At 39.3% G+C, this 13,060-nt stretch overlaps 1 protein-coding gene across 2 annotated transcripts in view; it reads left to right on the top strand.

The window, feature by feature from the left end:
* The first annotated feature begins 4,180 nt into the window (after window positions 1-4,180).
* The window catches only part of far1 (fatty acyl CoA reductase 1), a 113,008-nt gene continuing 104,128 nt past the window's right edge, over window positions 4,181-13,060 (top strand). Inside the window, exon 1 of one of the 2 annotated variants that reach the window (XM_039749888.1) lies at window positions 4,181-4,359. The gene's annotated coding sequence lies outside the window, so the exon portion shown is untranslated. The remainder of the gene's footprint in view (window positions 4,360-13,060) is intronic. The other variant, XM_039749878.1, reaches the window with a different exon arrangement.

The following is a 13,060-nucleotide window of genomic DNA, read 5'->3' as shown; positions in this document are numbered from 1 at the left end:
AGTTTCCATCTGATACAACAAAGAGAGCTATAAGTGAATCACAATAACAAAATCCATTAAGAGTGTGAAAACACCAATTCAAAAAGATATTAATCAGGAGCAAATCCAGAACATACACTAGGCTTTAGTGAGGCAAACACCTGTTTGCATCTATCAAAGGTTAAATATAATGCTATATATTTGCATCTAGTATTAGGTCATATAAATTGTTCTATTATTACTTTAACAAAGCTTAAAAGTATGCAGGCATACCATGTTATAAAAATTTTGTTTTGTTCCAGTTTGGACAGCACAGCTCGGGGATAACTGATCCATTGCCTAGTAGCTAAGCTTTTGAAAGAACATACAGACAGCGCAGTTCACAATTTTAAGTCACATTAGCAATACACAGTGGAGGAACATGGTTATTGGTAAAGAAAATATGCAGCGCACCACATAAAATATAGGATACATACAATTATATTGTAATTTCCACTTTCAATACACATACTGAGTAGTCAGTATAAATGAGTAACCTTCTTTGAATTTCTATTTCATACCAGTGCCAGAAATAAATTAGACTGTTATTAATAACTAGCAGAATACCCGCGCTTCGCAGCGGAGAAGTAGTGTGTTAAAGAAGGTACGAAAAAGAAAAGGAAAAATTTTAAAAATAACGTAACATGGTTGTTAATGTAATTGTTTTGTCATTGATATGAGTGTTGTTCTCATATCTATCTATCTATATATATATGTTGTTCTCATATCTATCTATATCTATCTATCTATCTATCTATCTATCTATCTATCTATCTATCTATCTATATATATATATATATATATATACCCGCGCTTGGCAGCGGAGAAGTAGTGTGTTAAAGAAGGAAAGAGAAAGAAAAGGAAACATTTTGAAAATAACGTAACATGATTGTCAATGTAATTGTTTTGTGTATTTGGCGGCAGCGTCACGAAGTTGTGTTAAGAGAGAAAGTCTTTGGTTTGGGATAAAAGGAAAAAAGGTGTAAAGAAAGGAAAGTTGCCTTTTTCTTTTATATAGTATAGGGAGATGTGTTCGCTGACGTTATGATCGCCTTTTGGGGACAGTCGCGGTGGGTCTTGTGTAGACTGGTGAGACGCCCCGCCATTAATCGGCTGTGATGGCACTGTCAGTCCTCCACTCCTGTGCGTGTCTTCATAATCCGAGCTGAGGACCTCATAATCGTATACGTGCAAAAGAAAGTGTGAATCGCCTTAATATTATTTTGCCGTGGTGTTGAAAAGGGGTCCCGTGTTTGCACTTGTCTGGGCTATAGCGCAGGGGGAGGATGAAAAAAATTAAAAGTGCTCACTTTGACTTAAGGCAGAAGCGCAGTCAGCGTCTCAAAGGCCGGCACAGCTATGCACGCGCTGGCTGCTCGACTTTTGCTGGGCAGGAGACCCCAGTTTTTGCAGACACGTTCATGATATCAAAAGTCTCAGCGCTCTTTGGAGGTCATTCATATATATATATATAGCAAAATACCAGCGCCTACAGCGGAGAAGTAGTGTGTTAAAGAAGTAATGAAAAGAAAAGGAAACATTTTAATAATAACGTAACATGATTGACATTGTCATGAGTGTTGCTGTCATATATATGCCTGCCTAAATAAGTCACCCTCGCTTTGCTCTTACTTTTTTACCGTTCATTTAATCATGGCTAGTGGCGGAAAAATTATAAAATGGAAGGAGGATGGCTTTACCAAAACAATTATTGGTGGTGAATCGATTATTCATAAAGCTTGAATTGGTGATCTGTTTTTCTGTGTTAACCTGATATTTTTTCATACTTCTTCTCAAACTAAGGTGGTGTAAGCGTAAAATGAATCGGGATGCGCTGATCAATGTAATCGGTGTACCAGGAAATCATGCATTGACAAAAGCTCCCCTTTGCTTGTAATGCAAAGTGTGATTAAATGCATTATTTTTTAACGCGTTATGGAGCACATGCATCGAAGCTCCTCAGCTGTGCTTGTGCTAAGAAAAGGAAAGATTTTAAAAATAACGTAACACGATTGTCAATGTGACCTTTTGTAAGTAGTGCCTGGAGGATTCAGTGTGGAAAAACTCTAGAGACAGCGTGTGTATTAACTTGTGGATTTTTCTGTGAGTATTTGGTGGCAGTCTGACGAAGTTGCTTCAGAAGACGGCGTTAGCCGCGGAGCTCAGCTCAGAGCGAAATGAGATGACTGGGAGGGGAGATGATGACGTGACTCCACCACCCGCCTTAACTGTCAATCCCCACAAACACAGTCTCTCGGAATTTGCATAAGCACACCCCTTCACCTACAATTTTAACTTAGTTACAAAGTGATCAAAACTCTCGTTTATATCCTGCGTCTTCTCATTAAACTTGTATCCCGCATTACCTGTGGGCATGTGAAACGCCAGCGGTAGCCTGTCTATGAACTTAATTTAAAGTTTAGGTTTACACCTTGCTTTCTTTCCGAGGTAGCAGCACTCATGAATATGGTAGTATATGTCACTCGCTTGCTTCTTATTGTTTCGCTGCCTTCTCAATTATATAATGCATGTTTTCTTAAGCGCTTTTTGGAGGTCTTCCTGGTTTTCTACGTACTGTGTTGACAGTCAGTTCACGTGATTACGTGGGAGGCGTGATGATGTCACTCAAAACTCCGCCCCCCACGTCTTTCCAGCTCAACTCTATTACAGTTAATGGAGAAAAACACCTTCCATTTATGACCATTAGGCGTAGAATTTCGAAATGAAACCTGTCCAACTTTTGTAAGTAAGCTGTAAGGAATGAGCCTGCCAAATTTCAGCCTTCTACCTACACGGGAAGTTGGAGAATTAGTGATGAGTGAGTGAGTGAGGGCTTTGCCTTTTATTAGTATAGATAATAAAACACTCAACTCCGAAAGTGAAGTACATACTATTAAAAAAAAATGTAAATGGCAGTTGTGTGAAAATACCAAGTACTGTATAATCCATGAAACACACATAAGCATTAATACAGCAAGTCCGAACAGATTGGAATTGTGTTGAGCAATGGTTGTCCCCAAGAGTTAAATAAACAGTTAGATCACTAACTGAAGTACAAAAGATGGATGGGAAAAAGAAAACTACCAAAATTTCGTCTAAACATTGTATGAGCAATGTCCCTTAAGAATGTAAAGTAATTTTCTAGCCTGCTTAATCTAAATCAGTCTTGTGGGGTTGAGGCTATCCCATTTAGCATAGGGTGCAAGGCAGGGTCAAATTCTGTACAGGGTGCCAGTCCACGGGGCAAACACACACTAAACAACATTAGGGCCAATTCGGCACAAGCAATTCACCTAGCCTGCATGTCTTTAGACACTGGGAGAACACCCCTGCAGATATGGGGACAATATGCAGCCTATATGCACGGAAGACCTGGGACACGAATCCTGGTCTCCTTGCTGTGAGGCCACGGGCTACCTCAAAACTACCATTCCGCCGGTCCACTTAATTATGTACAAAAAAGAAAAAAAAATCAAATGTATAATGCAGCCTTAATGTTTCTTTTGCTGACATACAATTTACAGTACTTCTTTCTTCATCAAGTTAAAAAAAACACCATAAAGTCAATGTGTTAAAGAAACCACATTAGTTTATTTTAAGGTAGAAATCTGTCGTACGGCCAACCAAACCATGAACTAGAGCCTTCAACAAAGGAATCTGTAACTTTAGCTGGACACTAGAAACCACTGACCAGTGTTAACTGGAGAGCGTGCTGTCTAACCGAGCCCAGAATCCGGTTACTAAATGTAAGCATAAACTGAAACCAGCTTGTCGTCAGAAGTTCATGCGAACAGAACGAAGAAAGAATCGAACTCGCTCTTTAAAAAAACGGGGAGGTGGGACCTCAGTTAGTTGGCAGTGGTCCACATCCAAACTTCCAAACTCCTGTCATCAGTTCAGGCACCATCACGATTCGCCCCGTTCAGTGGCTACAGAATTAACTAGTTCTTGCTTGCATTTTTTATTGCAAAACATCCGCATTGATACAGCAAACTAATGAATGTACATGCTGGACATTTTAAAGATTGGTTTTCCGAAGTTAATCAGTTAATGAAAGCAAAATTCTCAGCCCTCCCATACATACGCCCAGTAATTCCAACGTCAACACGGGTATGAGACACGTACGTACGTATGTATGTACGTGCGTGCTCGCGCTCATTGTTTGCTCCGCGCGGCCGTGACATCGACGAAGCAGGTTCGATTCGAACGCCTGCATGAGTTTCTCATTGGAGCGGCTGAATGGGCTGATCGACGCTGGGCGGAGAGGAGCTTTTTTTATTATTACTGCAAGCACGAGTTTGCTACCCAGAAGGAGGAGGCGAAATAAGACAGAAGATTTAGGTGAGTAGACTATATTTTTACGTATATTATTGTTTCTGACATGGTTTGTCTATTAATAAAACCATTAAAAGCCAGTGGGTTTGTGCGGTTTTTCTATTGTTAGTGTAGCGTTCATGGGAGCCTTTCCTAGAAGTATCACGGCAATATTGCCGGAGTGTAAGCTTAAGGTAGCGGGACCGTTTTACTGTTATTTGACAGCAGTTCATAAATCAATAAATGACAAGTCCACGTACATAATTCAAATGTAATCTCTTGTTACAGTAGTCTGTGCCGTCGGCATCAGTCGGCGTTTTCACAATTGATTTTGATGCAAGATAATAAGAAAGCAAAAAAACGAAAACAGGTGGAGGATTCGTGTCGCACGTTTGATAGCCTTCACGGCTGCTACGTTAACGGAAGCTAACAGGTTTTCCTTTTATCGAGGGGGAGGGGGGTCGACATCGCTCATGTGCCTGCAATGCAGTTTAATGAGTAATTTCACACGGCATGTACGTCACATTATATTTGTGAAGTCAGTTATTATAGAAAAAGGATTCTGCTGCACTGTAGTTGGCTCCTTGTACTGACGTTGAAAGCAGAATTCTGACTTTGCGAAGCGGCTTTTCGATTTAGGGGTCGATCTATGCATCCCTTTCTAATACAGTCTGCTTCGTTAACTTCGTTTGTTCGCTTTAGGAACTAGCTTGATGAACAACCAAAAGTTAAATTATTTGGGCTTTTAAAAATTCATTGCGAAAACCTTCATTCGAAATCGAACGGCTGAAATGCACAGTTAATTTGTAAGCTTGTCATTAGTTGCTCATTAAATCCCGCACAATGGTAATCAAAATTGTAAAAATACTAGTAACATTGTATTTGTCAGACATACAATAGACTACGATGTACGCATGCTACAATGCAGCAGTCATCTCAGCTCAGGGATGTCACGAGGTTGCCGTTCAGTAGTCTTGTTGTATAAGGAATTGACGTCTTTTCAAGTTAAGATGTGTGTTTGATTGAAGTCAAGTTTACAAAAGAACTCGTTAAATATGCCATTTTATTGGCGGAGGTGTGGGGTTTTATAATAGTTTACTGGTTAACAAAAGGCAGAAGAGATGAGCGTCTGTATTTGAATCATTCTGGTTGAAGCTGCGGACTACGCAAATGTGGTGAAACTTCTTTTTCCAGCACAGACATGCGCCGTCGTCAACTCTGTAAAGCCACACGTCTGTTTAAAAGGAGAAATTTAAATTTCATTGGTTTAGATTTATTATGTTCAACGTTAAAACTTGTGAAGCCGTTTTTTTTTAAAAACACACTCTCGCCGTAAACTTCAGCCAGTCCGGTGTGTTCTGCTGCCTCACTCGAGTGGGATTTTGCGTTTTGACTTTTAATGTTCTCGTGTAGGTGGAGTTTCTCCCGTTTCCGCCTATATCATGAATCGTATATGTTATGTTGGTTGTCTTTTTGACAAGATCTAATAGTATGCTATCGTGGATTTCCGGTTGCCTCTTCTCGTGTCAAGTTCTGGCGGTGTGGTCCCATGCTCTCATGCAAGTGCAAGGACCAGTAATAACCTGCACCATAAGAAAACAGCTTACAAAGCAACCTGTGATTTTAAAAACTGGTACCGCCTTGAGTAAACTGTCAGTGTATTTTAAGTATATTCAAAAATGGAGATTTGAGAGACGTGGCAGTAATACAGGACCTGACATCAAGAGTATACCCTATAATGATGTTCTGTGCAAACATGAGTTTTGAGATTGATAGCTGTAGTAAAGTAGAAGAACATGGCAGACCTCATTGTCCACGCCATTATGCCTCTCTGTACCCAGTTAGGAGAAGAGGTGGGTTTGTATGCCACATGAAACTTAAAGGGGACACACCATATTAAGTAGCCAAGTTAAACAATTAGGTGCACATGTGTACATACAAATAAATAATGAAATGTATCGTCAGAATAGTAATAATAAATTGTAACATATTTTCAGTTTTTCTTTATATATCTATATCTATCTGTCCTCTGAAAAAATAATGGTCCTTTACTGGTTGTGGTTCCTTGTAAAAATATTGCTTGACAAAGAACCATTTCGATCTGGTAAGGGTTTTTTGCTTATGAACTTGGTTCATTGTGCTTTGAAAAAACATTTTTAATATATTGACAAAAACAAAGGAAAATCTCTAATGTCTGCTAGGCTAAATAGCAGGACCCTGAAAGATTTAAGAAAACCTGGACTTAATCTGTGTTACATTTGTGTGCAGCAAGACTACCTTTAAAACTGTAAACCTATTGGTATTTCAGAAATGTGTTCCATCTATGTGTGGTTATTTACTGTATGGTGCCTTTTACGGATCAAAATAAAGCTTCTTTATGGAACTTTCATGTGGAATTACCTTTTGGGAACCAAAAATAGTTCCTCCATGGCTTCACTCTGAAGATCTACGCTGGTACCTTTTATTTTTAAGAGTTCACACACACTCACTCACCGGCCACAACATTAAAACCACCTGCCTAAATTGTATAGGTTGCCCTTGTGCTGACAAAACAGCTCTGAACCTGGACCTCACAAGACCTCTGAAGTTGTCTTGTGGTATCAAGCACCAAGATGTTAACAACAGATTCTTTTTTTAAGTTCTTTAAGTTGCGAGGTAGGGCCTACATAGATGAAACTGAGATTTGGGGGATTTGGAGGCCAAGTGAATACTTTGAACTCTTTCTCATCTTACTCAAACCATTCTTGATCAATGTTTGCAGTGTTGCAGGGTGCATTATCCTGCTTAAAAAGGCTCCTGCTAACAGGGATTATTGTTGCCATAAAAGGGTTTTCCTGGCCTGCATCAATATTTAGGTAAGTGATACATGTTTTCCTAGTAGAAAATTGCCAAGAGCATCACACTGCCTCTGCTGGCTTGCCTTTTTCCCATAGTGCATCCTACTGACATCTTTTCCCCAGGTAAACAATGCACACGCATATGGTCATCCACCTGATCCAAAAGAAAATGTGATTTATCAGATCAGGGCACCTTCTTCTGTTAATTACTCCTTGGTATCCAGTTCTAACACATGCCCATTGTAGGCACTTTAAGCAATGTACAGGGTTCAGCATGAGCACTCTGACTGGCCTGCAATTACACATCCCCCATATACAGCAAGCTGTGATACATGGGGTGTTCTTATACCTTTCTCTCATGGCCAGCAATTTGCGCTGCAGTAGCTCTTCTACGGGTTTGGACCGGATGGACTAGCTCTTGCTCCTTAGGTGCATCAGTGAGCCCTGAGCACCCATTTGTCTACCACTGGTTCAACAGTCGTCTTTTTGTGGACTACTTTTTGCAGGTTAAACCACCACTTAATACTGGGAACATCCCACAAGACTTGTTTTGCAGATGCTCTTACCCAGTTGTCTGACCATCACAATTTGGTTCTGGTCAAAGTCACTGACCCATTTTTCTGGTTTCATCATATTGCCTTCAAGAACTAGCTGCTCACTCACTGCCTAATATGCCTCATCCCTTGACAGGTACTGTTGTAACAGGATACTCAGTGTTCATTTCACCTGTCTGTGCTTTTAATGTTGTGGCTGATTGATGTGTGTAAGTAGGTATATAGATAGGCATATATAGAGGTACCACACATACATGAGCAAGAACACCTGTAGTATTTACTTTGACTGCCTATTCATTAACCTCATGACCTGTGGAAAAAACCTGTCCTTGAATCTGTTGGTGCAAATGCCAGTGGCCCTGTACCGTTCGCCAGAAGGGTGGAGTGAGAAAAGTAATTGTGCAGGATGGCTGAGGCCTTTGATGATAATGTTTGCAATAGTAAGACAGAGTGTGTTATGTGCTGAATGACCTGAACAGAAGGCATCTTGGTGCTAGTAACATTCTGTGCCACCTTCACCACCCTCTTCAGGGCCTACAGTCATGAGCCAAGGTGTAGCCATTGAGGTTGGAGTCTACCCCGCACAAATAGATGTTAGTGCGTACAGTTGGAGAAATATGATCTTTCCTCATATACCTAAAAGTTGTGGCACTCTCTTTATTGAGTTCAAGCTCTGTCTGACCACTTGTCAATTGGTGAAGAAGTAGCACAAAAGGGGTTTTACCACACTTACCCTGTGGGTGCCTTTGTTGAGGGTTAGTGGGGAGGAAGATACGTGGCCAATCCACACATGCTGAGGTCTGCCAGCTTGGAAGGTGATTCTCTCTTGTGTTACCAACAAATAAATACAAGGGACCAATCTGTATGCATCAATTAAGTTAACATTCATATCAGTGGAATGTGACAATAAAACAATTCCTGCCGACCATGCAGACCCAACGGGAACTATGCAAACTCCAGAAGTACACATATACAGTGGCTTGCAAAAGTATTCAGCCCCCTTGAACTTTTCCACATTTTGTCACATTACAGCCACAAACATGAATCGATTACATTGGAATTCCACGTGAAAGACCAATACAAAGTGGTGTACACTTGAGAAGTGGAACGAAAATCATAAATGATTCCAAACATTTTTTACAAATAAATAACTGCAAAGTGGGGTGTGCGTAATTATTCAGCCCCCTGAGTCAATACTTTGTAGAACCACCTTTTGCTGCAATTGCAGCTGCCAGTCTTTTAGGGTAAGTCTCTACCAGCTTTGCACATCTAGAGACTGAAATCCTTGCCCATTCTTCTTTTCAAAACAGCTCCAGCTCAGTCAGATTAGATGGACAGCGTTTGTGAACAGCAGTTTTCAGATCTTGCCACAGATTCTCAATTGGATTTAGATCTGGAGTTTGACTGGGCCATTCTAACACATGGATATGTTTATATGTTTTGTTTTAAACCATTCCATTGTTGCACTGGCTTTATGTTTAGGGTCGTTGTCCTGCTGGAAGGTGAACCTCCGCCCCAGTCTCAAGTCTTTTGCAGACTCCAAGAGGTTTTCTTCCAAGATTGCCCTGTATTTGGCTCCATCCATCTTCCCATCAACTCTGACCTGCTTCCCTGTCCCTGCTGAAGAGAAGCACCCCCAGAGCATGATGCTGCCACCACCATATTTGACAGTGGGGATGGTGTGTTCAGAGTGATGTGCAGTGTTAGTTTTCCGCCACACATAGCGTTTTGCATTTTGGCCAAAAAGTTCCATTTTGGTCTCATCTGACCAGAGCACCTTCTTCCACATGTTTGCTGTGTCCCCCACATGGCTTGTGGCAAACTGCAAACGGGACTTCTTATGGTTTTCTGTTAACAATGGCACTCTATTTAGTCATTAGCACTCATCAGGCAATGTCTATGGGCAACTGACTGCACTCAGACCAAAGGGGGCTGAATAATTACGCACACCCCACTTTGCAGTTATTTATTTGTAAAAAATGTTTGGAATCATGTATGATTTTCGTTCCACTTCTCAAGTGTACACCACTTTGTATTGGTCTTTCACGTGGAATTCCAATGAAATTGATTCATGTTTGTGGCTGTAATGTGACAAAATGTGGAAAAGTTTAAGGGGACCGAATACTTTTGAAAGCCACTGTAGAGTGGGCACAGGATTTGAGCATGGGATAGTGGATTTGTTAGGTAGCTTCAAAAACCACTGTGCCACAATACTGCCATCCTGCTCCACCGACAGACTGAGGAGATCGTTCCTCCCCCACACTATGCGACTCTTCAGTTCCACCCCGTAAACGTTAACATTATACAAAGTTACTGTCTGTTATACCAGCATTTTTATCACTCTTTAATATTGTTTTTATTTTTATCAGTATGCTGCTGCTGGAGCATGTGAATTTCCCCTTGGGGATTAATAAAGTATCTATCTACCTATCTAATTATCTATCCATGCATTATCCAACCCACTATATCCTAACTACAGAGTCACGGGGTTCTGCTGGAGCCAATCCCAGCCAACACAGGGCGCAAGGCAGGAAACAAACCCTGGGCAGGGCAGACCCGGGAAGCGAACCTGGGTCTCCCAATTGTGAGGTCCGGGTCTACCCACTGCGCCACCGTGCCGTCCCCATCTAATTATTATAATTAAAATTTTGTTTTATTTTCTTTAAAGTGGGCAAAAATAAAACCTTGTTTTGTCAATCACTGTATATTTGTTAAAATGTCATTGACAGTATACTTTGATCATGATGGAATTGGTGAACTGCTATGGGTGGGGGGGTGGATAGTATGTGATGTTTGCCATCGCTTTTAATGGAGAGAGGCTTAGTACTTGTTTGTTGTTCAAGTCACTCACTTTTTCAAACCATTAAAAGAGAAAAACCTGCAGAGAGTTTAAATTGTTCATTGCCTAGTTATATCAGTTTTCATGTCAAATGGTGGAACCTTAGTGTTACATGCTGTACTAGCCGAGTGCTTTTTGCTTTTTCTTTTTTACTTAAAATATGCCTTAAGTGCCATTGTGTACAGGATGGTCCTGAATTCAGTATTGGCTTATTTAATTTTGACTTTTCTGACATCGGTCACAAGGTAGGAATTAGACATGGACAAAATACCAGCCCATCACCGTGCCCATACAAAGACACACCAGTGCTTACACAGGGCCCTTGAAATTTAGCTTTTCAAAAACCACAATTAAGGATACATTATTTTGTTTTGCTAAAAAGATCTACAAAATTAATCTTTAATTCCCACATTAAAAGCACGTAGATCTATTTTGGAGGACGTATTCAACTTACCATATGAGAACTGTACCCTTGCTTATAAAGCTACCATTGGAGCTGTCACGTTTATTGATACACATATATATTCTTTTTGGAATGTGACTTCATAAAATCTTTAGTAACGTGCAACAGTATGAAAGTGTAATCTGCATACTGTCATTAGGGTTTTTAGCACTACCATGCGGGAGTAAATACAGTCCTCTTTTTCAAGTTTCTGTTAAATGCCAGATGCAAATTTAAATGCATGTTGCTTTTCTCATTTGATACATTACTGTCATCATGAATGTTTGTCTGACAACACAAAGAAACCTTGGGAAACAAAGTTCCTAATTGGACTTTTTTTTTATAATTTGATGCAAATTCTTGAAACGAGATTGTCAGAAAAGTACAGTTTTTGTTGAGGTATGTGCATTTTACAAAGTTTTGAAATTTCAAACACTCCCATTTTAAGCAGCTTTGGCAAATTTCAAAATTGTGTTAATGTCAAACAAGTATTCTCAAGGATTACTGAATGATATCTTTGAAGGTTTTTTTTTTTTTAAGTCCTAATTGTGAATAATACTTGTTCTCCACTTACTGGAGAGGAAATGTGGCTGAGTAAATTTAGAATATATACATTCTGACTTTAATCAGGTAGTCCATGAGGGTCATATCATTTTGTATACACCCTACACCAGGCTATTCAATTACAAGTTCAGTTGGGCCGATTTTCAAACCAAGAAATTTAGCTGGGCTAGACATTTTCAGCGGCCTGAAAGAAGAAGTTGATGACCAATTTTAAACCAACACAAATGAATGTTTTGAAAAACGAGTTATGTTTATTCATTGTTTCCCTTTTACATTTAGTCACATCTGACACAGAAAAGTCCATCAAAAACAATAAAAAAACTATAACTGAACAGAATCTGAGGGAGCAGCAATACTTTTTTTCACTTTTGAAATACAAAAATAAACATTATCAGCACCATCAAATTGGTTGCGGTAGCTCAACTAAACAGTTTCACTATTTTTAGAATAAGCTTAAGAATGTTTATACAAGCATTGGCATTGTTAATGAGACAATTAAACTGCATGGTACTTTCTTTTTGCTCACTATCGTTTGTTGTGGTTGGTCACTTTTTGGCCTTCTCAAAGAATATACAGTACATGGAAAATGTACTTAATATTTTGTTTTTAATACTGTACAGTCTACAAAGCCTTCCCCTTTGGTTAATGTGTCAAGTGTATATTGGAGTGTAATTTTTAAATATTACTTTTCTATTAAAACCTCTCAAATGGAAATTGGTAGTAAAGCTCATCCTTCCCTGTAGTATCTTGTAATAGTCTACCTTGTTAATGTATTGTAGCCAGGGAGCTCAGAATTAACAACCATCAATTAATTTCTGTTGTTATGTTTTCTCTTCAATGTGGGGAGGCGTCAAAGCTCCTCTTGACAGCAGACCTCGCTGAACAGCCAACCAGCTTTTTGCTATGTACACTCAGTTGCTGCTCACTTGAACTTGTTAGTTTATGGACATTTAGAAAAACTTGAAAAATAGAAAGCTGCCCCTTAGTAATTGCAAAGATTTATTGTGGATTTGGAAAAGTACATAGAGCTATAACAGTTACGAAATAAAATTAAAGTACTTTGGTTGTAGAGCGTAATGCAAGTGTCTAGAAACGTGAACCAGAGGTTTAAAAAAAAAAAAAAAATCACTAAATATTGTCATGAAACGCGACTGTGATCTTCCAGTATATCAGGGACGTGTCTGAATATAACTTTTGGGATTATAGTGTAGTACAGTGTTTTTCAAAGACTTATGGATTATGACTATGGCTGTAATTCTTTGTCCTAAGAAATTCTTAATTTTAAATAGACTCCATTCTGAATAAAACAAACAATTGTTTCTCTTATTGCTACTTTTAGGAATTACATTTGTATAAAACAATCAGTGTTTTGCTGGAGTTTAAGGTTGTGTCTTATTATTGGTTATTAGGTAGAATTAATGCTAAAATGCTTCTCTTTATTTATTATTTGCACATATATCTTTTCATTGTCGCCATGTATGTTCAATTAAGG

This window comes from Polypterus senegalus, chromosome 1 (genome assembly GCF_016835505.1).
Source record: "Polypterus senegalus isolate Bchr_013 chromosome 1, ASM1683550v1, whole genome shotgun sequence".
NCBI classification, from domain to species: Eukaryota; Metazoa; Chordata; class Cladistia; order Polypteriformes; family Polypteridae; genus Polypterus; species Polypterus senegalus.
Note: the sequence above shows the minus strand (reverse complement) of the source record. Positions and strands in the feature narration are given on the sequence as shown.